We start from the raw sequence: 26,155 nt of genomic DNA, 5'->3' as shown, positions 1-26,155 counted from the left end.
AGTTAATTCCGCGCATGATTCAATCACAATATTCACTTTTGGTTTTTATTTCTGGGCATTCTTTCTTGCCCCTTAATGCACTAATTAATACATCAAAATTAAAATAATAATAATAATATAAAAAATAAAAATATAAAAAATAAAAATCAAAAAGTCCTTAAAATACATAAAAAATAAAAAACAATAAGAATTAGATATGTAAAAAGAACAATATAAACATATATTATTTTATATATAACATATATATAGATAAAAAATAATAATAAAAAATAATAAATATATATAACAGTATAATATATAAATAAAAAAAACTTCTAATATCAAATAATTATTAATAATAATATATAAAAAATCGATTTAGTTTTGGACTCTGAGGTACAATAATTATTATTATTTGTCACTTTTTTTGTGGTTTTCTGTGTTTTCATCCATTCACTTTATTTTATTATAAAAAAAAATCTTTATTTTTGGTGTTTTCTTTGTGTCCCTATCTTGACATCCGTCTCTTGCTCCTCATTTCAGTCTTTGGCCACTTTCCCCGAAGCTGCTTTCTTTACCTACTATTTATTATTGGATACAATTTGTCCATTATCTATTCCATACGTATCTGCAGCTCCTCCCGTCGCGTCATATACCGGGACTCACGTCACTTCCGGTAGTTGACACGCAGTTGGAGCCCTGTGAGCCGGCACTTGCTGCTACATCCGGCTCCTGGAACGCAGCACGGGCCGGCTCTGATTGGCGCACGCGCGGACGGCATATCCGGACGCCGTTCGCCTTCTATGTCTGATTTATATTCACAACATAGACTTCCCCACTTCGCCCCTCTGTCCATCCCTGACTGCGAGGTGGTTACCGCCCCCTTTTCCATCAGGAATCAGTGTTCAGCTGCAAGGTATCAGTTCATTGATTATTTAGTATATATATATCTGATGATTAACATTAGGAACCAGGCACTCCTGAGGAAGCCAGCAAGTCTGGCGATACGCGTTGGGCTCTTCTGCTGACCGCCACAGACACCCCCCATCATGCCATTTTTATGATAAGTATTCATTATCTATTGTTGATGGATTTCATGCACTTTATATTATTATATGCTGATTAATTTGGGGGTTTGTACATGAATTTGTGGCGTTTCAGATGGGCATGAGCCGATACACGGCTTATATGGCCCAGATCTGTTGTATACAACGATTTTAAACTTTTTTTATGTTGTGTCTGTTACCTGAATAAACTTATATTTTTGTAGATGTGCGGCTCCCATTTCGGTATTCTTTTTTCTTTTTTGTTATATTGTGCTTCATATACCGAGGGCCGGCACTCTTGCTTTCATTATTGGATGTGCCCCTACTTTCTTTGATTGCACAGTTTTTGAGTCACTAGTTAATCTCCCTAATCTCCCACTGCCTTTCTGTTGTGGCTCGTGCTACAAGTAGTATTTCAGAAAATTCTACCTTTGAGGTCCTTGCCCTGAGCTTGCAACCTAAATCCCTGAAATCATTTTGAAGGACCCTCCACCTACCTTTAACTTTGCTCCAATGGGCACCATGGCGGCTGGGGCTTTGCCAGACCCTCCCAGTAATCTATCAATTTAATCCACAATATATCAAACTGAAGTGCCAGGAAGACAATACACTGTTTGATAATTTCGGTCTTTTTGACAGCTCATCTTATCTGTACCCCTAATGATACCAACACCTGTCTGGCCTGCAATGCTATCCTTGCCCCCTGCTTACTGGAGCTGACATTCCTCTGACTGGCAAAGGAAGTGTCTTGCTGCAGCTGACATCCCCCTCATCTGCCACCCTTGTAAACTTTTGGGGTGTGTCAGATCAGGGTTAGCCTCCCTAGTACTCTTCCATCTACCTCACTTCCTAACTATTATACAGCTAGCTACCTCATTTTCCTGATCCTCCAAACTATCACCCTCATCTGCATTTACCCCGTAGAGTGCCTGCTCAGTGAGCAGCAAACACTTCCAATTGTCAACACATCTCAGTGTCAAAATCCGCCTATTAAGATATAGGATGTACAATTTCAAATGTGCAACTTGCTCTAATTTTTAACAAACATATGCACCCTCAAACGGTTGTTTCAAGACTGCATATATTTGACAAAATGTGTAATGGACTGCATTGTCAATAATGGAACACATACTGTACTTGTTAATGGGGATTACAAAAGAGCAATAGGAAAAAAGATACAATAATGCAATGCAATGCAAAACAACTGATTTAATATAGTCCCCTCCTAAAGTCCCATCTAAAGACACTTAAGGCTTCTTTCACACTAGCGTTAATATTTTCCGGTATTGAGATCCGTCATAGGGTCTCAATACTGGAAAAAAATGCTTCCGTTTTGTCCCCATTCATTGTCAATGGGGACAAAACGTAACTGAACAGAACGGAATGCTCCAAAATGCATTCCGTTTCGTTCTCATACCGGAGAGAAAACTACAGCATGCTATGGTTTGCTTTCCGTCCTGGGATGCGGAGCCAGAGGGATCTGTCATGACCCACAATGCCAGTCAATGGGGACACATCCATTCATAACGGATGCAGATGGTTGTATTATCAGTAACGGAAGCATTTTTGCTGAACCCTGAACCAGCAAATACGCTAGTGTGAAAGTAGCCTAATACAAACACACACATGAAATGAAACACGTCCCTGCTCCCAAACTAATGTTTTTTTGTCTGCTTATATAGGTGCTGCTCTCAGACACCTGCAAACTATGCTGCTCATTTTTTGCCCTCTGGATTCAGTTGAAACAATATCATGAAAACCATGAAACACATCAGATACCGTAGGTCAGGTAAAAAGGTGTTGATAATTGTAAAGCAGGCTTAGGTTATAAAAAAAAAATATACATCTCAAGCTCTGAACATCTCACGGAGCACTGTTCAATCCATCATCCAAAAAAGGAAGGCATATAGCACAACTGCAAACCTACCAAGACATGGCCGTCTACCTAAACCAGGGATGGGAAAACTGTGGCTTTCCAGCTGTTGTAAAACTAAAACTCACAGTATGCCTAGTCTGCCGAAAGCTATCAGCCTACAGCAGGGCATGATGGGATTTGTAGTTTTGCAACAGCTGGAGAGCTGCGGTTTACCCATCACTGACCTAAACTGATAGCTCAAGCAAGGAGAACACTGCCAACAGCAGTTTTGACAACCAGCACATGGCGTATCTTCTGCAAGCTGCAACTTCCATGCCTTGCTTCTTGCTGGAATCCCCTGGTGCCTGAACTTTAGGTCTCTGGGTGTCTATTATACCAGCAAAGGTGTTATCTTTAGTCTGACTACCCATGTACTGTACTCCTGCCTGACAAATTACTGACTCCACACCATCTCTCTTACATTCGCCTATTCCTCTTATCGCTCCTAACCTCGACCTGAGAACTATCGTCTGGTTAAGCTTGCACTGTACCTGCCCTGACCTTGGCCCATATTTAGACTACACTTATTGCCTGACTACTTGGTGCGACCAACCACACTGGGACTATCTTAGGAGGTAGCGGCCTGGTGACTCCCTCACAGGAAATTCCAGACCTTTGTGCAGGATAATGGCCTTAGACTTAGCCGACACTCAAACTGGTTTGTTAGTACAGTGGGCCCACACCAACTGCTGCAGCATATATATTATCTACAAAACAATCTCTGTAGCTTTTTTACTCACATGATATCACAGGGCAGCGATGGCGTGCTTCTTCCCTCCTGCACCGCCGGCGTCCTGGGATGACACGGCGGCAGTCACGCTCGTTGTTTTCTTCTGTAGCGCCAAGCAGGGAGCCGCTCGGCGTCCTGGTTGCTGGGGTAACGGGGGGCGGAGCGCGCACGGCCTCATGCTTCCTCTCTGTGCGGCTGGCGTCCCCTGTTCCCATAGTTACACTCACGGGGGCTCGGCTACACACAGGGGGGAGGTCATGTGGCGCTGGCCTCGTCACATGACCTCTGCTCTTCACTATATAAACAGGCAACCTGCTAGCCACAGGTTGCCTGTGATTTATTGTCCAAGGCTAGTTGTTACTTTGTTCCCAGTGCTATTTGGATTTTGACCCATGCCCGTTTTTGACCCGCTACTGTTTGCTCCTTAGTTCCAGACTTGGAACTCTTGGCTTGACATTCGGCTTGTGACCTGTTCTTGCTCATTCCTCTGGTACTTATTTACTCTCCTCGTATTTGACCTCGGCTTCTCCTGACTATTCGCTGCTTTCTCCCTTTGTACTTCGTCGCTCTCTTGGTGTTGACTCGGTCCGTTCACTATCTGTTGTTTGTCTTGTCTGTCCTCCCAGCACGTATTATAAGCTAGGGACTGCTGTCCAGTTGTGCCCTGTCATCAGGACTTGTGAGGCAAGTAGGCAGGGCTAGGGGTGAGGGTGGAGAGCAGTGGTCACTATTAGAGTTGAGCGAACACCTGGATGTTCGGGTTCGAGAAGTTCGGCCGAACATCCCGGAAATGTTCGGGTTCGGGATCCGAACCCGATCCGAACTTCGTCCCGAACCCGAACCCCATTGAAGTCAATGGGGACCCGAACTTTTCGGCACTAAAAAGGCTGTAAAACAGCCCAGGAAAGAGCTAGAGGGCTGCAAAAGGCAGCAACATGTAGGTAAATCCCCTGCAAACAAATGTGGATAGGGAAATGAATTAAAATAAAAATTAAATAAATAAAAATTAACCAAAATCAATTGGAGAGAGGTTCCATAGCAGAGAATCTGGCTTCCCGTCACCCACCACTGGAACAGTCCATTCTCAGATATTTAGGCCCCGGCACCCAGGCAGAGGAGAGAGGTCCCGTAACAGAGAATCTGTCTTCATGTCAGCAGAGAATTAGTCTGCATGTCATAGCAGAGAATGAGGCTTCACGTCAGCCACCACTGCAACAGTCCATTGGCATATATTTAGGCCCAGCACCCAGGCAGAGGAGGGAGGTCCCGTAACAGAGAATCTGTCTTCATGTCAGCAGAGAATTAGTCTGCATGTCATAGCAGAGAATGAGGCTTCACGTCAGCCACCACTGCAACAGTCCATTGGCATATATTTAGGCCCAGCACACACACAGGCAGAGGAGAGAGGTCCCGTAACAGAGAATCTGGCTTCATGTCAGCAGAGAATCAGTCTGCATGTCATAGCAGAGAATGAGGCTTCACGTCAGCCACCACTGCAACAGTCCATTGGCATATATTTAGGCCCAGCACACACACAGGCAGAGGAGAGAGGTCCCGTAACAGAGAATCTGGCTTCATGTCAGCAGAGAATCAGTCTGCATGTCATAGCAGAGAATGAGGCTTCACGTCAGCCACCACTGCAACAGTCCATTGGCATATATTTAGGCCCAGCACCCAGGCAGAGGAGGGAGGTCCCGTAACAGAGAATCTGTCTTCATGTCAGCAGAGAATTAGTCTGCATGTCATAGCAGAGAATGAGGCTTCACGTCAGCCACCACTGCAACAGTCCATTGGCATATATTTAGGCCCAGCACACACACAGGCAGAGGAGAGAGGTCCCGTAACAGAGAATCTGGCTTCATGTCAGCAGAGAATCAGTCTGCATGTCATAGCAGAGAATGAGGCTTCACGTCAGCCACCACTGCAACAGTCCATTGGCATATATTTAGGCCCAGCACACACACAGGCAGAGGAGAGAGGTCCCGTAACAGAGAATCTGGCTTCATGTCAGCAGAGAATCAGTCTGCATGTCATAGCAGAGAATGAGGCTTCACGTCAGCCACCACTGCAACAGTCCATTGGCATATATTTAGGCCCAGCACCCAGGCAGAGGAGGGAGGTCCCGTAACAGAGAATCTGTCTTCATGTCAGCAGAGAATTAGTCTGCATGTCATAGCAGAGAATGAGGCTTCACGTCAGCCACCACTGCAACAGTCCATTGGCATATATTTAGGCCCAGCACCCAGGCAGAGGAGGGAGGTCCCGTAACAGAGAATCTGTCTTCATGTCAGCAGAGAATTAGTCTGCATGTCATAGCAGAGAATGAGGCTTCACGTCAGCCACCACTGGAACAGTCCATTCTCAGATATTTAGGCCCCGGCACCCAGGCAGAGGAGAGAGGTCCCGTAACAGAGAATCTGTCTTCATGTCAGCAGAGAATTAGTCTGCATGTCATAGCAGAGAATGAGGCTTCACGTCAGCCACCACTGCAACAGTCCATTGGCATATATTTAGGCCCAGCACCCAGGCAGAGGAGAGAGGTCCCGTAACAGACAATCTGGCTTCATGTCAGCAGAGAATCAGTCTTCATATCATAGCAGAGAATCAGGCTTCACGTCACCCACCACTGTAAGAGTCAATTTTCATAAATTTAGGCCCAGAACCCAGGCAGAGGAGAAAGGTCCCGTAACAGACAATCTGGCTTCATGTCAGCAGAGAATCAGTCTTCATATCATAGCAGAGAATCAGGCTTCACGTCACCCACCACTGTAAGAGTCAATTTTCATAAATTTAGGCCCAGAACCCAGGCAGAGGAGAAAGGTCCCGTAACAGACAATCTGGCTTCATGTCAGCAGAGAATCAGTCTTCATATCATAGCAGAGAATCAGGCTTCACGTCACCCACCACTGTAAGAGTCAATTTTCATAAATTTAGGCCCAGAACCCAGGCAGAGGAGAAAGGTCCCGTAACAGACAATCTGGCTTCATGTCAGCAGAGAATCAGTCTTCATATCATAGCAGAGAATCAGGCTTCACGTCACCCACCACTGTAAGAGTCAATTTTCATAAATTTAGGCCCAGAACCCAGGCAGAGGAGAAAGGTCCCGTAACAGACAATCTGGCTTCATGTCAGCAGAGAATCAGTCTTCATATCATAGCAGAGAATCAGGCTTCACGTCACCCACCACTGTAAGAGTCAATTTTCATAAATTTAGGCCCAGAACCCAGGCAGAGGAGAAAGGTCCCGTAACAGACAATCTGGCTTCATGTCAGCAGAGAATCAGTCTTCATATCATAGCAGAGAATCAGGCTTCACGTCACCCACCACTGTAAGAGTCAATTTTCATAAATTTAGGCCCAGAACCCAGGTAGAGGAGAAAGGTCCCGTAACAGACAATCTGGCTTCATGACAGCAGAGAATCAGTCTGCATGTCATAGCAGAGAATCAGGCTTCACGTCAGCCACCACTGCAACAGTCCATTGTCATAAATTTAGGCCCAGCACCCAGGCAGAGGAGAGAGGTCCCGTAACAGACAATCTGGCTTCATGTCAGCAGAGAATTAGTCTGCATGTCATAGCAGAGAATCAGGCTTCATGTCAGCCACCACTGCAACAGTCCATTGGCATATATTTAGGCCTAGCACACAGGCAGAGGAGAGGTTCATTCAACTTTGGGTAGCATCGCAATATAATGGTAAAATGAAAATAAAAATAGGATTGAATGAGGAAGTGCCCTGGAGTCCAATAATATATGGTTATGGGGAGGTAGTTAATGTCTAATCTGGACAAGGGACGGACAGGTCCTGTGGGATCCATGCCTGGTTCATTTTTATGAACGTCAGCTTGTCCACATTGGCTGTAGACAGGCGGCTGCGTTTGTCTGTAATGACGCCCCCTGCCGTGCTGAATACACGTTCAGACAAAACGCTGGCTGCCGGGCAGGCCAGCACCTCCAAGGCATAAAAGGCTAGCTCTGGCCACGTGGACAATTTAGAGACCCAGAAGTTGAATGGGGCCGAACCATCAGTCAGTACGTGGAGGGGTGTGCACACGTACTGTTCCACCATGTTAGTGAAATGTTGCCTCCTGCTAACACGTTGCGTATCAGGTGGTGGTGCAGTTAGCTGTGGCGTGTTGACAAAAGTTTTCCACATCTCTGCCATGCTAACCCTGCCCTCAGAGGAGCTGGCCGTGACACAGCTGCCTTGGCGACCTCTTGCTCCTCCTCTGCCTTGGCCTTGGGCTTCCACTTGTTCCCCTGTGACATTTGGGAATGCTCTCAGTAGCGCGTCTACCAACGTGCGCTTGTACTCGCGCATCTTCCTATCACGCTCCAGTGCAGGAAGTAAGGTGGGCACATTGTCTTTGTAGCGTGGATCCAGCAGGGTGGCAACCCAGTAGTCCGCACAGGTTAAAATGTGGGCAACTCTGCTGTCGTTGCGCAGGCACTGCAGCATGTAGTCGCTCATGTGTGCCAGGCTGCCCAGGGGTAAGGACAAGCTGTCCTCTGTGGGAGGCGTATCGTCATCGTCCTGCCTTTCCCCCCAGCCACGCACCAGTGATGGACCCGAGCTGCGTTGGGTGCCACCCCGCTGTGACCATGCTTCATCCTCATCCTCCTCCACCTCCTCCTCATCCTCGTCCTCCTCGTCCTCCAGTAGTGGGCCCTGGCTGGCCACATTTGTACCTGGCCTCTGCTGTTGCAAAAAACCTCCCTCTGAGTCACTTCGAAGAGACTGGCCTGAAAGTGCTAAAAATGACCCCTCTTCCTCATCCTCCTCCTCCTCCTCCTGGGCCACCTCCTGTTCCATCATCGCCCTAAGTGTTTTCTCAAGGAGACATAGAAGTGGTATTGTAACGCTGATAACGGTGTCATCGCCACTGGCCATGTTGGTGGAGTACTCGAAACAGCGCAACAGGGCACACAGGTCTCGCATGGAGGCCCAGTCATTGGTGGTGAAGTGGTGCTGTTCTGTAGTGCGACTGACCCGTGCGTGCTGCAGCTGAAACTCCACTATGGCCTGCTGCTGCTCGCACAGTCTGTCCAGCATGTGCAAGGTGGAGTTCCACCTGGTGGGCACGTCGCATATGAGGCGGTGAGCGGGAAGGCCGAAGTTACGCTGTAGCGCAGACAGGCGAGCAGCAGCAGGATGTGAACGCCGGAAGCGCGAACAGACGGCCCGCACTTTATGCAGCAGCTCTGACATGTCGGGGTAGTTGTGAATGAACTTCTGCACCACCAAATTCAGCACATGCGCCAAGCAAGGGATGTGCGTCAAATTGGCTAGTCCCAGAGCTGCAACGAGATTTCGCCCATTATCACACACCACCAGGCCGGGCTTGAGGCTCACCGGCAGCAACCACTCGTCGGTCTGTTGTTCTATACCCCGCCACAACTCCTGTGCGGTGTGGGGCCTGTCCCCCAAACATATGAGTTTCAGAATGGCCTGCTGACGTTTACCCCGGGCTGTGCTGAAGTTGGTGGTGAAGGTGTGTGGCTGACTGGATGAGCAGGTGGAAGAAGAGGAGGAGGAAGCCGAGAAGGAGGAGGTGGCAACAGGAGGCAAAGAATGTTGCCCTGCGATCCTTGGCGGCGGAAGGACGTGCGCCAAACAGCTCTCCGCCTGGGGCCCAGCTGCCACTACATTTACCCAGTGTGCAGTTAGGGAGATATAGCGTCCCTGGCCGTGCTTACTGGTCCACGTATCTGTGGTTAGGTGGACCTTGCTACAGATGGCGTTGCGCAGTGCACACTTGATTTTATCGGATACTTGGTTGTGCAGGGAAGGCACGGCTCTCTTGGAGAAGTAGTGCCGGCTGGGAACAACATACTGTGGGACAGCAAGCGACATGAGCTGTTTGAAGCTGTCTGTGTCCACCAGCCTAAATGACAGCATTTCATAGGCCAGTAGTTTAGAAATGCTGGCATTCAGGGCCAGGGATCGAGGGTGGCTAGGTGGGAATTTACGCTTTCTATCAAATGTTTGTGAGATGGAGAGCTGAACGCTGGCGTGTGACATGGTTGAGACGCTTGGTGACGGAGGTGGTGGTGGTGGTGTTGGTGGTACATCCCCTGTTTGCTGGGCGGCAGGTGCCAACGTTCCTCCAGAGGCGGAGGAAGAGGCCGAGGCGGCAGCAGCAGAATAGGCCGAGGCGGCAGCAGCAGAAGAGGTAGCAGGGGGAGCCTGAGTGACTTCCTTGGTTTTAAGGTGTTTACTCCACTGCAGTTCATGCTTTGCATGCAGGTGCCTGGTCATGCAGGTTGTGCTCAGGTTCAGAACGTTAATGCCTCGCTTCAGGCTCTGATGGCACAGCGTGCAAACCACTCGGGTCTTGTCGTCAGCACATTGTTTGAAGAAGTGCCATGCCAGGGAACTCCTTGAAGCTGCCTTTGGGGTGCTCGGTCCCAGATGGCGGCGGTCAGTAGCAGGCGGAGTCTCTTGGCGGCGGGTGTTCTGCTTTTGCCCACTGCTCCCTCTTTTGCTACGCTGTTGGCTCGGTCTCACCACTGCCTCTTCCTCCGAACTGTGAAAGTCAGTGGCACGACCTTCATTCCATGTGGGGTCTAGGACCTCATCGTCCCCTGCATCGTCTTCCACCCAGTCTTGATCCCTGACCTCCTGTTCAGTCTGCACACTGCAGAAAGACGCAGCAGTTGGCACCTGTGTTTCGTCATCATCAGAGACATGCTGAGGTGGTATTCCCATGTCCTCATCATCAGGAAACATAAGTGGTTGTGCGTCAGTGCATTCTATGTCTTTCACCGCTGGGGAAGGGCTAGGTGGATGCCCTTGGGAAACCCTGCCAGCGGAGTCTTCAAACAGCATAAGAGACTGCTGCATAACTTGAGGCTGAGACAGTTTCCCTGGTATGCATGGGGGTGATGTGACAGACTGATGGGGTTGGTTTTCAGGCGCCATCTGTGCGCTTTCTGCAGAAGACTGGGTGGGAGATAATGTGAACGTGCTGGATCCACTGTCGGCCACCCAATTGACTAATGCCTGTACCTGCTCAGGCCTTACCATCCTTAGAACGGCATTGGGCCCCACCATATATCGCTGTAAATTCTGGCGGCTACTGGGACCTGAAGTAGTTGGTACACTAGGACGTGTGGATGTGGCAGAACGGCCACGTCCTCTCCCAGCACCAGAGGGTCCACTAACACCACCACGACCATGTCCACGTCCGCGTCCCTTACTAGATGTTTTTCTCATTGTTATGGTTCACCACAACAACAAATATATTATTTGGCCCAATGTATTGTATTCAAATTCAGCGGGATATAAATTTGAGGCCTAGTATTTAGGCGCTGGGTGACCGGTATGGATTTAGTGACAGAATTAGACTTGGAAATGCACAGAAGCGTGTGTGTGAAGTTATTCTGAATGACCCAATGTGCACCTTGAATATTATATACCCTTTTAGGGATAGATTTCAAATAGCTCTGATATAGCAGAAACCACTAAATTATGAAATTGCTAAATTGGGAATTGTACTTCAACCCAGAACAAAAAATGTGCTTTGACGGACACTAAATATCTTGCCCAGCAACAACAGTACAACGGTGGGTAACGAGAGATTTAGAGGGAATTAAATTTGAGGCCTAGTATTTAGGCGCTGGGTCACCGGTATGGATTTAGTGACAGAATTAGACTTGGAAATACACAGTAGCGGGTGTGTGTGAAGTTATTCTGAATGACCCTATGTGCACCTTCAATATTATATACCCTTTTTGGGATAGATTTCAAAGAGCTCTGATATAGCAGGAACCACTAAATTATGAAATTGCTAAATTGGGAATTGTATTTCAACCCAGAACAAGAAATGTGCTTGAACGGACACTAAATAACTCGCCCAGCTACAGCACTAGGGACAGATTTAGCTGGATATAAATTTGAGGCCTAGTATTTAGGCGCTGGGTGACAGGTATGGGTTTAGTGACAGAATTAGACTTGGAAATACACAGTAGCGGGTGTGTGTGAAGTTATTCTGAATGACCCTATGTGCACCTTCAATATTATATACCCTTTTAGGGATAGATTTCAAATAGCTCTGATATAGCAGAAACCACTAAATTATGAAATTGCTAAATTGGGAATTGTACTTCAACCCAGAACAAAAAATGTGCTTTGACGGACACTAAATATCTTGCCCAGCAACAACAGTACAGCGGTGGGTAACGAGAGATTTAGAGGGAATTAAATTTGAGGCCTAGTATTTAGGCGCTGGGTCACCGGTATGGATTTAGTGACAGAATTAGACTTGGAAATACACAGTAGCGGGTGTGTGTGAAGTTATTCTGAATGACCCTATGTGCACCTTCAATATTATATACCCTTTTTGGGATAGATTTCAAATAGCTCTGATATAGCAGGAACCACTAAATTATGAAATTGCTAAATTGGGAATTGTACTTCAACCCAGAACAAAAAATGTGCTTTGACGGGCACTAAATAACTTTCCCAGCTACAACAGGACAACGGTAACGAGAGATTTAGAGGGATTTAAATTTGAGGCCTAGTATTTAGGCGCTGGGTGACAGGTATGGGTTTAGTGACAGAATTAGACTTGGAAATACACAGTAGCGGGTGTGTGTGAAGTTATTCTGAATGACCCTATGTGCACCTTCAATATTATATACCCTTTTTGGGATAGATTTCAAATAGCTCTGATATAGCAGAAACCACTAAATTATGAAATTGCTAAATTGGGAATTGTACTTCAACCCAGAACAAAAAATGTGCTTTGACGGACACTAAATATCTTGCCCAGCAACAACAGTACACCGGTGGGTAACGAGAGATTTAGAGGGAATTAAATTTGAGGCCTAGTATTTAGGCGCTGGGTCACCGGTATGGATTTAGTGACAGAATTAGACTTGGAAATACACAGTAGCGGGTGTGTGTGAAGTTATTCTGAATGACCCTATGTGCACCTTCAATATTATATACCCTTTTTGGGATAGATTTCAAATAGCTCTGATATAGCAGGAACCACTAAATTATGAAATTGCTAAATTGGGAATTGTACTTCAACCCAGAACAAAAAATGTGCTTTGACGGGCACTAAATAACTTTCCCAGCTACAACAGGACAACGGTAACGAGAGATTTAGAGGGATTTAAATTTGAGGCCTAGTATTTAGGCGCTGGGTGACAGGTATGGGTTTAGTGACAGAATTAGACTTGGAAATACACAGTAGCGGGTGTGTGTGAAGTTATTCTGAATGACCCTATGTGCACCTTCAATATTATATACCCTTTTAGGGATAGATTTCAAATAGCTCTGATATAGCAGAAACCACTAAATTATGAAATTGCTAAATTGGGAATTGTACTTCAACCCAGAACAAAAAATGTGCTTTGACGGACACTAAATATCTTGCCCAGCAACAACAGTACAGCGGTGGGTAACGAGAGATTTAGAGGGAATTAAATTTGAGGCCTAGTATTTAGGCGCTGGGTCACCGGTATGGATTTAGTGACAGAATTAGACTTGGAAATACACAGTAGCGGGTGTGTGTGAAGTTATTCTGAATGACCCTATGTGCACCTTCAATATTATATACCCTTTTTGGGATAGATTTCAAATAGCTCTGATATAGCAGGAACCACTAAATTATGAAATTGCTAAATTGGGAATTGTACTTCAACCCAGAACAAAAAATGTGCTTTGACGGGCACTAAATAACTTTCCCAGCTACAACAGGACAACGGTAACGAGAGATTTAGAGGGATTTAAATTTGAGGCCTAGTATTTAGGCGCTGGGTGACAGGTATGGGTTTAGTGACAGAATTAGACTTGGAAATACACAGTAGCGGGTGTGTGTGAAGTTATTCTGAATGACCCTATGTGCACCTTCAATATTATATACCCTTTTTGGGATAGATTTCAAATAGCTCTGATATAGCAGAAACCACTAAATTATGAAATTGCTAAATTGGGAATTGTACTTCAACCCAGAACAAAAAATGTGCTTTGACGGACACTAAATATCTTGCCCAGCAACAACAGTACACCGGTGGGTAACGAGAGATTTAGAGGGAATTAAATTTGAGGCCTAGTATTTAGGCGCTGGGTCACCGGTATGGATTTAGTGACAGAATTAGACTTGGAAATACACAGTAGCGGGTGTGTGTGAAGTTATTCTGAATGACCCTATGTGCACCTTCAATATTATATACCCTTTTTGGGATAGATTTCAAATAGCTCTGATATAGCAGGAACCACTAAATTATGAAATTGCTAAATTGGGAATTGTACTTCAACCCAGAACAAAAAATGTGCTTTGACGGGCACTAAATAACTTTCCCAGCTACAACAGGACAACGGTAACGAGAGATTTAGAGGGATTTAAATTTGAGGCCTAGTATTTAGGCGCTGGGTGACAGGTATGGGTTTAGTGACAGAATTAGACTTGGAAATACACAGTAGCGGGTGTGTGTGAAGTTATTCTGAATGACCCTATGTGCACCTTCAATATTATATACCCTTTTTGGGATAGATTTCAAATAGCTCTGATATAGCAGAAACCACTAAATTATGAAATTGCTAAATTGGGAATTGTACTTCAACCCAGAACAAAAAATGTGCTTTGACGGACACTAAATATCTTGCCCAGCAACAACAGTACACCGGTGGGTAACGAGAGATTTAGAGGGAATTAAATTTGAGGCCTAGTATTTAGGCGCTGGGTCACCGGTATGGATTTAGTGACAGAATTAGACTTGGAAATACACAGTAGCGGGTGTGTGTGAAGTTATTCTGAATGACCCTATGTGCACCTTCAATATTATATACCCTTTTAGGGATAGATTTCAAATAGCTCTGATATAGCAGGAACCACTAAATTATGAAATTGCTAAATTGGGAATTGTACTTCAACCCAGAACAAAAAATGTGCTTTGACGGGCACTAAATAACTTTCCCAGCTACAACAGGACAACGGTAACGAGAGATTTAGAGGGATTTAAATTTGAGGCCTAGTATTTAGGCGCTGGGTGACAGGTATGGGTTTAGTGACAGAATTAGACTTGGAAATACACAGTAGCGGGTGTGTGTGAAGTTATTCTGAATGACCCTATGTGCACCTTCAATATTATATACCCTTTTTGGGATAGATTTCAAATAGCTCTGATATAGCAGAAACCACTAAATTATGAAATTGCTAAATTGGGAATTGTACTTCAACCCAGAACAAAAAATGTGCTTTGACGGACACTAAATATCTTGCCCAGCAACAACAGTACAGCGGTGGGTAACGAGAGATTTAGAGGGAATTAAATTTGAGGCCTAGTATTTAGGCGCTGGGTCACCGGTATGGATTTAGTGACAGAATTAGACTTGGAAATACACAGTAGCGGGTGTGTGTGAAGTTACTCTGAATGACCCTATGTGCACCTTCAATATTATATACCCTTTTTGGGATAGATTTCAAAGAGCTCTGATATAGCAGGAACCACTAAATTATGAAATTGCTAAATTGGGAATTGTATTTCAACCCAGAACAAGAAATGTGCTTGAACGGACACTAAATAACTCGCCCAGCTACAGCACTAGGGACAGATTTAGCTGGATATAAATTTGAGGCCTAGTATTTAGGCGCTGGGTGACCGGTATGGATTTAGTGACAGAATTAGACTGGGATATGGCCAAAAAATGAACAGACTATTGCTGGTTAAATGCACTTGGTGTGACAGCTTCACCCTGATGTAGGCTTTAGCCAAAAAACAACCACACCATTGAGGGTTAAATGCACTTGGTGACAGGCGCAGCTTGCCCCTGATGTAGTATATGGCCAAAAAATGAACAGACTATTGCTGGTTAAATGCACTTGGTGTGACAGCTTGACCAACCACACTACTGAGGGTTAAATGCACTTGGTGACGGGCGCAGCTTGCCCCTGATGTAGTATATGGCCAAAAAATAAACAGACTATTGCTGGTTAAATGCACTTGGTGTGACAGCTTCACCCTGATGGAGGCTTTAGCCAAAAAACAACCACACCATTGAGGGTTAAATGCACTTGGTCGCAGCTTGTGCTGGCGCACCACAAGACACAAAATGGCCGCCGATCACCCCAGAAAAATGAGACTGACAAACGGTCTGTGCAGCCTAAAAACAGTGAGCAATTGAGGATCAGCAGCTCAATGATCCACAGCTGCAGATCGATCAGTTAATCAAGTCCTTTGGAGGAGTTAATCTGCCTAATCTCGCCCTACTGTCGCAGCCGCAACCTCTCCCTACGCTAATCAGAGCAGAGTGACGGGCGGCGCTATGTGACTCCAGCTTAAATAGAGGCTGGGTCACATGGTGCTCTGGCCAATCACAGCCATGCCAATAGTAGGCATGGCTGTGATGGCCTCTTGGGGCAAGTAGTATGACGCTTGTTGATTGGCTGCTTTGCAGCCTTTCAAAAAGCGCCAAGAAAGCGTCACAAAAGCGCGAAGAAAGCGACGAACACCGAACCCGAACCCGGACTTTTACGAAAATGTCCGGGTTCGGGTCCGTGTCACGGACACCCCAAAATTCGGTACGAACCCGAACTATACAGTTCGAGTTCGCTCATCCCTAGTCACTATCCTTCCCCCCTGTGTGTGCGTGAACGTGACCGTGACACATGAGGTATTCTTACAGTCAATGCTAGTGGAAAACATGGTAAACTAAAGCTGGGAAGAAAGCTATTGTATGAAACTTCTTATGATTAACGGCTCTCTATTAAGTAGAAATGCAAGAATCAATTCTAAAAATATAGAATTCAACCCAAAGTTTTCAAAATATTCAAATTCAAATTTTAACTAATTCAATCAGGCAAATTAAGGAGACAGAGAGAGAGAGAGAGAGAGAAAATGGGGGGGAGAGAGAGAGAGAAAATTTACCAGGTAGTCATAGTACTTTCCATTTGGGCAGAATCGTTTTGTACTCAAAATCAGACCCAAATCTAATTTTGAGAAATTTGCTCATTTCTACTATTAAGCTATCTAGTAGGCTGTCATATGTATTCGTTAAGTCAAACCAGGAGCACACCGCCAATGAGGCCAGGTGAGGCAGTGCTGCTTAGCGACAAGTGGGAGGTGGTGGCATGGCCATTTGCAATGAGTACTTGCATTGTGTAAACGCTTATCTCTTCATATGCAACTGTATTGCCATCCTTAGGACCGTGATATAGGTAAATGCTGTAGAGGTGCATGGGAGCCATGTCTCCCATCCCTGCCTTTCCCTCTAGGCTTCAGGCTTAATGTCTGTGGCTTGTCAGAGGTTGGCACAGTTGGCGCAATTACATCATCATCGATCCCCTGATCTGGGGAAGATACAGGTCAGGATACCGGCATGGAGATAAGTTTATGAGTTTGTTCTTTTACTTTGGCAATATGCTGTTGAGCCACTATGGGGGGAGTCATTATTATAACCTGTTGACACTATGAGGGCATTGTTTCTACTGGGGGCACTAAAAGAGGGCATTTATATATTGGCACACATAAAGGGCATTTTTTTGTACTGCCATACATTAAGGGGGTATTTTTGTATTGGAACACATGGTAAACTAAAGCTGGGAAGAAAGCTATTGTATGAAACTTCTTATGATTAACGGCTCTCTATTAAGTAGAAATGCAAGAATCAATTCTAAAAATATAGAATTCAACCCAAAGTTTTCAAAATATTCAAATTCAAATTTTAACTAATTCAATCAGGCAAATTAAGGAGACAGAGAGAGAGAGAGAGAGAGAAAATGGGGGGGAGAGAGAGAGAGAAAATTTACCAGGTAGTCATAGTACTTTCCATTTGGGCAGAATCGTTTTGTACTCAAAATCAGACCCAAATCTAATTTTGAGAAATTTGCTCATTTCTACTATTAAGCTATCTAGTAGGCTGTCATATGTATTCGTTAAGTCAAACCAGGAGCACACCGCCAATGAGGCCAGGTGAGGCAGTGCTGCTTAGCGACAAGTGGGAGGTGGTGGCATGGCCATTTGCAATGAGTACTTGCATTGTGTAAACGCTTATCTCTTCATATGCAACTGTATTGCCATCCTTAGGACCGTGATATAGGTAAATGCTGTAGAGGTGCATGGGAGCCATGTCTCCCATCCCTGCCTTTCCCTCTAGGCTTCAGGCTTAATGTCTGTGGCTTGTCAGAGGTTGGCACAGTTGGCGCAATTACATCATCATCGATCCCCTGATCTGGGGAAGATACAGGTCAGGATACCGGCATGGAGATAAGTTTATGAGTTTGTTCTTTTACTTTGGCAATATGCTGTTGAGCCACTATGGGGGGAGTCATTATTATAACCTGTTGACACTATGAGGGCATTGTTTCTACTGGGGGCACTAAAAGAGGGCATTTATATATTGGCACACATAAAGGGCATTTTTTTGTACTGCCATACATTAAGGGGGTATTTTTGTATTGGAACACATTGTAAGGGGTTATTTTTGCACTGGCACACATTGTAAGGGGGTGTTTTTGTACCAGCACACATTGTAGGGGGATATTATTTGTGCTGGCACATATTATAAGGGGGTATTTTTGTACTGGCACACATTATAATGGGTTACTATTTGCACTGGCACACATTGTAACAGGGAATTTATTTTGTACTGGCATACATTATAAGGTGGTACTCTTTGTACTTACACACATTATAAGGGAATTCTTATTACTGGATGCATTATTGTGGACTTTACTACTACTGAGAGACTATGAGCAACATGGGCAGAACAGGGGACATTATTACTATTGGTGGCACTGTTAACACTAAGTGCACTGTGGCAAAGAATTATTATTATTGGTGTGACTTTTCAGAGCACTATTACTGTGGGGGCACCCTGGCACAGTATCAACTTAGCACATTTATTTTTGGGGTGCACTGTTTACACCATTATTAGTGCCACTATTAGTTTCATTAGTGTCAGACCTGATCAGGGAAACGTCTGGGAGCAGTTATTTCTGAGGACACTATGTGGCAGTAATTATTGAAGGGGACACTATCTGTGTGGTACCAGTATTTTCAGGAGGAGTATCTGTTTCTCCAGTATACTGCAGTATTTGGGAGCATAGTGGGCATAGTGTTGAGGGTGACAGGATGGGGTGTTTAGAAGGTGGGGAGGATGATGTAAAAGTAGAAAACTAAAATTTCTGTGTGTCAAACTCTGCAAGACATGGCTGAAAGAAATCAACATAACTGGTTTGTTCGAATGGAGAAGATGAGAAAATAGATAATTTACATCAGAGGAGATGTCACTGGATGTAAGAGGTATGTGGTGCCATATTACCCTGTATGTTTTTTATTGCTGCATGTAATGTTTTCCAAGTACTGTTCCATGAAAAAGTATTCGTACCCCTTGAACTTTTCCAAATTTGTCATGTTACACCCACAAACTTAAAGGTTTTTTATGTGATAGACCAACACAAAATAGCAAGTGTGTCTAAAGTGAAAAGTCATACATGGTTTTCAAATGTTTTTTATATATAAAAATCTGAAAAATGTGGAGTGCATTTGTATGTAGCCCCCATAGTCAATACTTTGTAGGACCACCTTTTGCTGCAATTACAGCTGCAAGTCTTTTGGGGTATGTCTCTACCAGCTTTGCACACCCAGAGGCTGACATTTTTGCCCATTTATCTTTGCAAAATAGCTCAAGCACAGTCAGATTGGAAGGACAGCATCTGTCACAAGTCTCGCCACAGATTCTCAATGTGATTTAGGTCTGGACTTTCTGACTGGGCCATTCTAACTCATAAATATGCTTTGATCTAAACCAGTGATGCCCAACCTACGGCCCGTGGGCCAAATGCGGCCCGCGAAGCCATGTCATGCGGCCCGCGCAGTAACAGGACTTTATCAGCGCACTAGCGCAGGGCGCGCTGCGAATGGCACAAGCAGCAAAGCGATGCTGCATGTGCCTGCAATCTCCCCGCCTAGCGCCGCCTCCTAGCTAATTTATTCACTGCACTTGCCTCTGTGAAATTGAAGAGAAGCGCCGTAATCTTGCACTGGCAGAGGCATCGAAGTGCGCATGCATTGTCTTCCTGGCCTCTGCCAGTCGCCTGTGCGAGATTACGGCGCTTCTCTTCAATTATACAGAGGCAAGTGCAGTGAATAAATTAGCTAGGAGGCGGCGCTGGGCGGGGAGGAGATCTGTGGATGACACTGAGGGGGGGATATCTGTGGATGACACTGAGGGGGGGATATCTGTGGATGACACTGAGAGGGGAATATGTGCCCTCTTCACAGATGTAATACTCATACATGCCCCCTCACAGTAGTTATGCCCAGATATGTGCCCACTCACAGTTATGCCCAGATATGTGCCCCCTCACAGTCATATTGCCAAGATATGTGCCCTCTTCACAGATGTAATGCTCGCACATGCCCCCTCACAGTAGTTATGCAGATATGTGCCCCCTCACAGTAGTTATGCCCAGATATGTGCCCTCTTCACAGTAGTTATGCCCTGATATGTGCCCTCCTCACAGTAGTTATGCCCTGATATGTGCCCCCTCACAGGAGTTATGCCCAGATATGTGCCCACTCACAGTAGTTATGCCAGATATGTGCCCTCTTCACAGTAGAAATGCTCACTTGTGCACCCTCACAGTAGTTATGCCCTGATATGTGCCCTCTTCACAGTAGTTATGCCCTGATATGTGTCCTCCTCACAGTAGTTATACCCTTATATGTGCCCCATCACAGTAGTTATGCCCAGATATGTGCCCCCTCACAGTAGTTATACCAGATATGTGCCCTCTTCACAGTAGCAATGCTCACACGTGCCCCCTCACAGCGTTTGCATTTCTTTCTGGCAAAGCTACCTGGTCCCGGCCCGCAAAATTTATACCAAGTCTAGTGCGGCCCTCAGACAAAAAATGGTTGGGCACCACTGATCTAAACCATTCTCTTGTAGTTCTGACTGTATGTTTACGGTTGTCCTGCTGCCCCAGTCTCAAGTCTTTTTCAGCCTCTACCAGGTTTTCCTCAAGAATTGCCCTGTATTTAGCTCCATCTGTAACATCCCAGAGTGGGGTTACTAAACGCTTTTACCCCGCTGCAATCTGCTAGGGTATCAATATTGTCATCTGATATGATTTCCCTCATGTCATTCACAACTGTGCAGAAGATACCATTTTAAATGTTATATTTCCTTTGCAATGTTTCAGGCCTACCAGCAGGTGGCGGCATCGTTAATAGACATAGCTTTAATGTTATGGCCATTCAGAAAGGAACATTCCAGTTCTGTTCTGTCCCCCCTGCTTAAGGGAAGTGGAGTTTCCCATGCCCTGCGGCAAGGGAGGGAAAAAAACTGTTAGATCCGGTGTGTTCCAGCTCTCCCTGCAAGGGGAAGGCTGTGCAAGTAGGAGCTCCCAGAAATAGGGATCCCAAACCAGGATCTCGTCTCGGTTGAGACCAAAGATCTTCATTTTCAGTCTGAGCCCTTCAGCCTTAGCTGGTGACAAGCAAGCAGCCACCTCCAGGACAAACCATTCCCTGTGAGCTAACTGAGTACCATCCAGAGACCAGGAGAAGCCAAATTCCAACTCAGCTAGTCAGTCCCATACACAGCAGAAGATAGACAGAGCAGAAGACAGATTCCTGCCATATTCTCTAGGCACATGATAGAAGCAGAAGAGATGTTGATCCCTGCCATATATTGTCACTACCTGCTGGGACCCAAGACTATTGCTGTATCTCATATGGATTAATGCTGCCTCCAGTAAAGACAAGTTGAATTATACTTCAAGTCTGGATCTCATTCATTCCTCAATTACTCCTACTAGCAACACTCATTTATTGCAAGTGAGCCAGGATCCAGGAGTCCAGCCGTACCCAGGTAGGAGACACCATACCTACTACTACACAGAGACATTATACCACTCTGGCATTCCTCACCTGGTACGTGAGTTGCAACACCTTAAAGGGCCCTGAGACTGTACCCTGCGCACGCTGCAATTGGCGTCACAAACAAAAACTCTTAACTATTATCTACACCTGACCCAGTCAGTGCATATTATTGCACCAGTGTGCATTAGTCAAATCCGGCTTACTGGATATCCATCTTCCTATCAACTCCAGCTTTTCTGTCTCTGCTAAAGAAAATAGTTTCAAAAGCATTATGCTGCCACCACTGTTTCACTGGCTGGTGTGTTCAGGGAGATGTGCAGTGTTAGTTTTCCTCCAAACATAGCATTTTGCATTTAGGCCAAAAAGTTTGACTTTGATTTGACCAGAAGACCTTCTTCAACATGTTTGCTGAGTGCTCTACAGGGCTTGAGGCAAACTGCAAATGGGACATACATGTTTGGATAATGGATTGAACAGTGCTCCATGAGATATTCAAAGCTTGGGATATTTTTTTGTGACCTTACCCTGCTTTACACTTCTCCACAACTTAATCCTTGACCTGTCTGCTGTGTTCCTTGATTTTCATTATGCTGTTTGATCAATAAAGTTCACTAATAAACCTCAGGGGCCTTTACAGAATAGCTATAGGGTCATCAGAGTACATGGGCCTGAATACAAATGCACACCACATTTTTCATTTTTATTCATTAAAAATGATCAAAATCATATATCATTTTCTTTTCTCTTCACACACTACTTTGTCTTGGTCTAGCAAATAAAATCCCAATAAAATACATTTTGGTTAGTGGGTGTAACGTGAAAAAATTTGAAAAAAGGGTATGAATTAGGGATCAACCGATTATCAGAGTTACCGATATTATTGGCAGATATTCATGATTTTTCCAATTATCGGTATCGGCATCTAACCTTGCCGATATGCCGATAATGCGTCCAGCACACTTATGTTCCCTCAGCAGCACAGGGGAGAAAGAGTCACTCTCTCCCTACCCCCGTGCAGCGCTGACAATGAGGAGATACGGGAGGAGGAGAGGCAGGCGCACTGCGCCACCAATGATAATTAACGTCTAATACAAATACAGGAGGCGGTGCCCAGCCTATATGACAGGAAGCTGCGATCAGCGGCAGTTAACCCCTCAGGTGCTGCACCTGAGAGGTTAACTGCTGCCACTGATCGCAGCTCCCTGTCAGAGGCAGGGTGTCGGCTATGTGAATTTGCGCCGACACACCCGCCTCCTGTATTAAACTTTAATTATCATTGGTGGCGCAGTGCGCCCTCCCCAGTATTAGAAACATTAGTGGCACAGTGCGCTCACCCCTAACCCCTCCAGTATTAAAGTCATTGGTGGCAGTGGCCACAGGGTCCCCTCCCCTCCTCTTCATTGGTGGCAGTGGCAGCTTCTGATTGCAGCCCCAGCAGTGTAATCCTCGGGCTCTGATCAGTTACCAAGGCAGCCAGGACGCTACTGAAACCCTGGCTGCCATGGTAATCTCCCTGCTGCTGTGTGTACTAAGTCCTATTTACCCTAATAGAGCTCTATCAGGGTGAATAGGGGGGAAATCGTTATTAAATAAAAAGTTTTAAAAAAAAGTTTAAAAAAAAACACCAAAATGTAATATTTTGGTGTTTCTTTTAACTTTTTTTTATTTATTTTTTATTTAATAACGATTTCCCCCCTATTCACCCTGATAGAGATCTATTAGGGTAAATAGGACTTATAAATCACCCCCTTTCTCAATTTTACATATAAAATATATAAAACAATAAAATATATAAACAATAAATAAATAAACATATCACATATTGCCACGTCTGAAAAGTCCAAACTATTAAAATACAAAAACCTCCTATGTGGTGAACGCCGTAATATAAATTTTTTATTTTTTTTTCAAAAATGAAAATGCACAGAATATCGGTATAAGTTATCCGCTATCGGCATGAAAGTTCAAAGGTTATCGGTATCAGTTCTGAAAAATCAATATCGGTCGTTCCCTAGTATGAATACTTTCTCAAAGCACTGTATGTCCTTAATAGGAGCTGGAGGAAAGGGGTTAGATCAAGAATTTGGAATGAGGCTGCGGTTTCAATTTTTGCCTCAAGCAGCAGAAAGGCTAGGTGCACCCCTGTTTGCGGTACTAGCAAACTTGCAAGTGTTTTATCTGTAATTTAAAGACAGAGGTGCAATTTGACCTGACTCCCTCCCCTACCACAAACATATTTTACACTGATATTGAAAATTTACAATGGTAATAATGCAATTTTTGAAGTGAAACGTGTTTGAACTACATGCTCTCATACATGACTAGGGCTGCAGTAAACGAATATTTTTGTAATCGAGTATTCTATCGATTATATTTCTCGATTCATCGAGTAATCTAATAAGAAAAAGCTACTTAAAATAACGTACGTAATTAGGTATGTATAAAGTTATTGGTTTGAAGGGGTTAATAACTTTATACATGCCTAATGCCAAGGTGCTTCCATTAACCCCTCCAAACCAATAACTTTATACATGCCCATTGGGTTTGGAGGGGTTAATGGAAGCACCTTGGCATTAGGCATGTATAAAGTTATTGGTTTGAAGAGGTTAATGAAAGCACCTTGGAGGTGCCTTCATTAACCCCTCTCTAAACCAATAACTTTATACATGCCAAGGTGGTGCTTGCAGCCTCCATTAACCACTCTCTCTCCATCTGCCTCCCCCCAGCCTCTGATCTGCTTGCCCCCAGCCTCTGATCTGCTTGCCCCCAGCCTCTGATCTGCTTGCCCCCAGCCTCTGATCTGCTTGCCCCAGCCTCTGATCTGGTTCCCCCCCCCCAGCCTCTGATCTGCCTCCCCCCCCAGCCTCTGATCTGCCTTCCCCCCCAGCCTCTGATCTGCCTCTCCCCCCAGCCTCTGATCTGCCTCCCCCAGCCTCTGATCTGCTTGCCCCAGCCTCTGATCTGGTTCCCCCCCCAGCCTCTGATCTGCCTCCCCCCCCAGCCTCTGATCTGCCTTCCCCCCCAGCCTCTGATCTGCCTCTCCCCCCAGCCTCTGATCTGCCTCCCCCAGCCTCTGATCTGCCTCCCCCAGCCTCTGATCTGCCTCCCCCCCAGCCTCTGATCTGCCTCCCCCCCAGCCTCTGATCTGCCTCCCCCCCAACCTCTGATCTGCCTCCCCCCAGCCTCTGATCTGCCTCCCCCCCAGCCTCTGATCTGCTTGCCCCTCGGAACTGACACTGCCACCACTGATGGGGGGGAGGAGGGGGACCCTGTGGGATATGGCCGGCACAGTCATTGGTAGCGCAGTGGCCACAGTCCCTCCCCTCCTCCTCCTACTCTGTCCTCATTGGTCTTCAGCGGCAGCCGCGCACAGTGGGGAGGGAGAGACTACCTCCTCCTCCCTCCTCCTCCTCCTCAGCTGTGCCGGCCGGCTCAGTCCTGCCTCTCTGGCCTCCGGAGGACACGGAAGCGGTGAGTGAGACGCTTAATTTCACTCCCGCTCCGTGATCACGTGATCTAAACGATTCCTCGATGCAGGGAAACTGTACATATACATGACAATGCAATATTTTTGCAGTAAGGAGAAACATCTTCTTAAATAGACACTGTGATGCAGTTTATACTGTACGATGTACCTTGTCTAACACCGTTACAATTTCCGTTACTGATGTGAAATGCGTATGCTGCTGCTGAACCCTATTCGACCCTTATCTTACAGCAATGTAAGTGTTCAGTGACACGGCCAAGGTAATGGCATTATAGTTGATGTATTATTATTATTATATAGCCAATTCTTCAGTGCTTGCAAGAAAGTAATGAAACCCCCCCAAAATTGTGTTTTTTTCCTTCTGTTTTTGAAGGAATCTGTAATGTAGAGCTAGTTGCCAGAAGCTGAGCTGACAGTAGCCTGCCAGCAAATACACCTGACAGTGGCCACCTCTTACTACCTTACTCTCTTTCTGATTACCCCCTTAATATACCCAAAATCCTCAAAAATGTCTCCTGTTCTTGCCCTATAATGTTCTTATACTGTTGCTATCAGAATGTAACAGTGGATTGCTGTTTGGCAGACAGAGCCACAACACAGAATCCTTCCAAATACAATGCAGAATGATGTTCTGCTTGTTTTGGCCTGGCATCTTCCTGTCTGCTGGCCCCCTGATTGGATTATCCAGGCTGTATCTTAGCCTCTGACCCAAACAGGGCACGCCCTCCCCTCATTCCCTTGCAAGTGACCATCCTTCTCCCTTATGGTTTTGCTTGCAACATGGACAGTAAGATGGCGATATGGGCATGTGCAGTAAGTGGAGGTGTATACAACTCAGCTTCAAGCCTTACTGTGAATGTCTGTATTTTTTATTGTGTTTACAGTAATAAATATATATTTTAATCCTTTAATTATTTGAGGTTTATATATTTACTTTGTTTTTGTTTATTTTCATGAAACCTGTTTTAGTTAGGGTCAGTAATTTATGGATATACAATTATTAACAGTGCTGTATTCATGATGTAACTAGAACAGACACAAAAGATAAACACAGAGATTTTTATTGGGCATGTATAAGTGACATTTATTACAATCGAGCAGCTACACTGTCCTCTTTTCAATGTTTGATGAATTAAAGGAACGCTCCAGACAAAACGGAT

Source organism: Bufo gargarizans, chromosome 1 (assembly GCF_014858855.1).
Source record: "Bufo gargarizans isolate SCDJY-AF-19 chromosome 1, ASM1485885v1, whole genome shotgun sequence".
Classification (NCBI taxonomy): domain Eukaryota; kingdom Metazoa; phylum Chordata; class Amphibia; order Anura; family Bufonidae; genus Bufo; species Bufo gargarizans.
This window is presented reverse-complemented; position numbering follows the sequence as displayed.